Genomic DNA, 5296 nt, shown 5'->3' on the forward strand with positions numbered 1-5296 from the left:
AAGTAATGTAATGTATTTAACAGAAAAAGTGAGAATTTGGCAGGTCTGATGGTAAAACAGTAGTGTGTAGTTCCAGTAGTTAGCTACACCGCTACATGGTAAAACAGTAGTGTGTAGTTCCAGTAGTTAGCTACATCGCTACATGGTAAAACAGTAGTGTGTAGTTCCAGTAGTTAGCTAAACCGATACATGGTAAAACAGTAGTGTGTAGTTCCAGTAGTTAGCTAAACCGATACATGGTAACAGTAGTGTGTAGTTCCAGTAGTTAGCTACACCGCTACATGGTAAAACAGTAGTGTGTAGTTCCAGTAGTTAGCTACACCGCTACATGGTAAAACAGTAGTGTGTAGTTCCAGTAGTTAGCTACACCGCTACATGGTAAAACAGTAGTGTGTAGTTCCAGTAGTTAGCTACACCGCTACATGGAAAACAGTAGTGTGTAGTTCCAGTAGTTAGCTACATGGTAAAACAGTAGTGTGTAGTTCCAGTAGTTAGCTACATGGTAAACAGTAGTGTGTAGTTCCAGTAGTTAGCTACATGGTAAAACAGTAGTGTGTAGTTCCAGTAGTTAGCTACATGGTAAACAGTAGTGTGTAGTTCCAGTAGTTAGCTACATGGTAAACAGTAGTGTGTAGTTCCAGTAGTTAGCTACATGGTAAACAGTAGTGTGTAGTTCCAGTAGTTAGCTACATGGTAAACAGTAGTGTGTAGTTCCAGTAGTTAGCTACATGGTAAACAGTAGTGTGTAGTTCTAGTAGTTATCTACATGGTAAAACAGTAGTGTGTAGTTCCAGTAGTTAGTTAAACCGCTACATGGTAAAACAGTAGTGTGTAGTTCCAGTAGTTAGCTACACCGCTACATGGTAAAACAGTAGTGTGTAGTTCCAGTAGTTAGCTACACCGCTACATGGTAAAACAGTAGTGTGTAGTTCCAGTAGTTAGCTACACCGCTACATGGTAAAACAGTAGTGTGTAGTTCCAGTAGTTAGCTACACCCCTACATGGTAAAAAGGTTCATAATTACTGAAAACACTACCTAGATCTGAATTTAGTTCAACTACCACCAAGCTACTGCAAAATGTAGTTGAATTACTATTTAAACTACATGTCGTTCACTACTCCCAAACACAGTACATACACTATAGATACAAAAGTATGTGGACACCCCTTCAAATTAGTGGATTTGGCTATTTCAGCCACAGCTGTTGCTGACAGGTATATAAAATCGAGCACACAATCATGCAATCTCCATAGGGAAAAATTGGCAGTAGAATGGCCTTACTGAAGAGATATGTGGCTTTCAACGTGGCACCGTCATAGGATGCCACCTTTCCAACAAGTCAGTTCGTCAAATTTCTACCCTGCTAGAGCTGCCCCAGTCAACTGTAAGTGCTGTTATTGTGAAGTGGATACGTCTCAGAGCAACAATGGCTCATCTGCAAAGTGGTAGGCCACACAAGCTCACAGAACGGGACCGCCGAGTGCTGAAGCACGTAGCGCATAAAATTTGTCTGTCCTTGTTTGCAACACTCACTACCGAGTTCCAAACCTCCTCTGGAAGCCATGACAGCACAATAACTGTATGTCTGGAGATTCATGGTCGAGCAGCCGCACGCACACAAGCCTAAGATCACCATGTGCAATGCCAAGCGTCGGCTGGAGTTGTGTAAAGCTCGCCACCATTGGACTCTGGAGCAGTGGAAACGAGCTCTCTGGAGTGATGAATCACGCTTCACCATCTGGCAGTCTGACGAATGAAACTTGGCGGATGCCAGGAGAACACTACCTGCCCCAATGCATAGTGCCCTGTACAGTTTGGTGGGGGAGAAATAATGGTCTGTCTGATTTTCATGTTTTGGGCCCCTTAGTTCCAGTGAAGGGAAATCTTAATGCTACAGCATACAATGACATTCCAGACGATTCTGTGCTTCCAACTTTGTGGCAACAGTTTGGGGAAGGCCCTTTCCTGTTTCAGCATGACAATGCTCCTGTGCACAAAGCAATGTCCATACAGAAATTGTTTGTCGAGATCGGTGTGGAAGAACTTGACCGGCCTGCACAGAGCCCTGACCTCAGACCCATTGAACACCTTTGGGATGAATTTGGACGCTGACTGCGAGCCAGGCCGAATCGCCCATCATCAGTGCACGACCTCATCACTTGTGGCTGAATGGAAGCAAGTCCCCGCAGCATTGTTCCTACATCTAGTGGAAAGCCTTCCCGGAAGAGTGGAGGCTGTTACAGCAGCAAAGGTGGGACCAACTCCACATTCATGCCCATGATTTTGAAATGAGATGTTCAACATGCAGGTGTCCACATAGTTTTGGTAATGTAGTGTATGTGACGTAATTTTCGGGGACCACTTTTAACTCGTAAGCACTACTTCCATAACTGCTGGCTAAAAAGTATACAAAACTACTGAGGAACCTCTGTTAATGAATGGGAACATGCAGTTGAGGGAGATGATTCTGGAAAGTCACAAGACAAAATAACCTAGAGTACTAAAGGTCAGATGCTCAGATTGTACTCTCTGCTGGACTTAGATGAAAAATGACAGAAGATTGACAGGGAAGTAAATTCATATAGAATAGCCGTGAAGGGAGACGGAAATAAATAGTGTGAGAAAACAACAAGAAAAAAACATTTTGGGAGAATTTATATATATATTTATATTTATATTATTATCATTATTATTATTATTTATATTATATTTATTTTATATATATAACTCTCATTCAAGCAATGGGTGGCAAAAAAACCAAAAAACATAGGATATTCTCATTTACATAAACAACCTGGGGGATAAGGGGAGATAAGAGAGAATGAATGAATGAGACATTTGTCTTAGGTGGCCATGATTGTATAAGGGTCAGTTGAGGAATATCGCCATGACAACCATGCTCTTGAGATAAGTGCCTTTGAATCTTTAGTGACCACATAGTCATCCTACGGCTACCCAGTGCAATGTCTCCCATCCCTGCCCTTTGGGGGCATTGTGGGCCTAATTTGAGGGAAGAGTGCCCCCTACTGGACCTAAAGGATCCTGACTAGATGACTACATGTAGGTAAAAACTGCAACACCAGTATTGACAAAACAGTGGTAGTATTACACAAGTAAAATATGTGATTAGCCCAGGCTAGATACAGTGCATTTGGAAAGTATTCATATCCCTAGACTCTTTTCACATTTTGTTATGTTACAGTCGAATTCTAAGATGGATTAAAAAAAATATTTCCCTCATCAATATACACACAATAACCCATAATGACAAAGCAAAAACAGGTTTTTAGATATTATATATATATTTTACATATGTATTTAGACCCTTTACTCAGTACTTTGTTGAAGCACCTTTGGCAGCGATTACAGCCTCTAGTCTTCTTGGGTATGACAACACAAGCTTGGAACAAATCCGTTCATCTTTCCCTCGATCCTGACTGGTATACCTAGTCCCTGCCTTGAAAAACATCCCCACAGCACAATGCTATCACCACCATGCTTCACCGTAGGGATAGTGCCAGGTTTCCTCCAGACGTGACGCTTTGCATTCAGGCCAAAGAATTCACTCTTGGTTTCATCAGACCAGAGAATCTTGTTTCTTATGGTCTGAGTCTTTAGGTGGCTTTTGGCAAACACCAAGTGGGTTGTCATGTGCCTTTTACTGAGGAGTGGCTTCCGTCTGGCCACTCTACCATAAAGGCCTGATTGGTGGAGTGCTGCAGAGATGGTTGTCCTTCTGGAAGGTTCCTCCATCTCCACAGAGAAACTCTGGAGCTCTGTCAGAGTGACCGTCGGATTCTTGGTGGCCCTTCTCTCAGTTTGGCCGGGCGGCCAGCTCTAGGAAGAGTCTTGGTGGTTCCAAAGTTCTTCCATTTAAGAATGACAGAGGCCACAGTGTTCTTGGGGAACTTCAATGATGCAGAAATGTTTTGGTACCCTTCCCCAGATCTGTACCTCTGTACCTGATCTACGGACAATTCCTTCGACCTCATGGCTTGATTTTTGCTCAGACATGCACTGTGTGAAGGATGGTTTTGTTCTCTTTTTAACAAAAATATATGCCTTATAGAAATAGGACATGTTAATCACAAAACATAGCGTGACTGCAGAAAAGCTGTTGTTAATCTAGGGTGTCGACTGTGCAAACCACAAGGTTGAGACAAGATAGAAAAATGCTGAGTAACAAGAAAACAGGAACTGAGCAGTGTAGCCACCGACAGCTTAGCTCAAACTTCACAACAAACACTTCCGGATATCTGGATCCTGTGTGCTGTGAGGCTGGGACCAGCCTGGGCACCACCGATAGGCTAGCAAGTTTAAACCACGCTAAGCCTCTACTGTGACAGGCCAACTCTAAAGTTGGAACTACATCTGTCACAGTATAAAAGAAGATGTCTGTACTATTTCAGTCAGTTCTCTGTTTTACCTTGCGTGGCGATACAGTGAACCCGTATATACGAAAATTGTATTTACCATTTATCGCTTATGTTAAATAAAAATACTTAAAGTATATTCGGTGACTTTAAATCACATTTTATCCTGATACCAGATTCGATTGGCGCAACCTTTTACAACTGTCAACTGTGGGACCTTAAATAGACAGGTGTGTGCCTTTCCAAATCATGTCCAATCAATTGAATTTACCACAGGTGGACTCCAATCAAGTTGTAGAAACATCTCAAGGATGATCAATGGAAACAGGAAGCACCTAAACTCAATTTAGAGCTCAAAGCAAAGGGTCTTAATACTTATGTAAATAAGGTTTTTCTGTTGTTGTTTTTTTAATATATTGCAAAAATGTCTAAAAAACTGTTTTTGCTTTGTCATTATGGTGTATTGTGGGTAGATTGATGAGGAACACATTTAACTTAATCAATTTTAGAATAAGGCTGTAACGTAACAACATTTTGGAAAAAGTCAAGTGACTATCTATCTACTGACTATCTAGTCACAGTGTGATACATTATGAATTACAGTGAACATGTATTATATTTTTTGCAAGAATAACCTACATTGTTTTTACATTCAATAATTGATATCATTATATTATGAAACCATTTCGGAAACTGCTGGAGCAGTTTATTTTTCGTAAGTTATCGGTCTCAACTGGAGCTGACTGTTCATATACTGTAAATAGCGTTATTATGTTAGTTACTAATATACTGCTATTACACTGTTGCTACACTCTTATTACACTATTGTTGTTATTATTATCATCATTTTGACATGGAAACATTAATACTGTATCTAAGCTTCATTTACATTCCATCAATGTGATTGCGCGTGCGCATCTAC

Source organism: Salvelinus fontinalis, chromosome 5 (assembly GCF_029448725.1).
Source record: "Salvelinus fontinalis isolate EN_2023a chromosome 5, ASM2944872v1, whole genome shotgun sequence".
NCBI lineage: Eukaryota > Metazoa > Chordata > Actinopteri > Salmoniformes > Salmonidae > Salvelinus > Salvelinus fontinalis.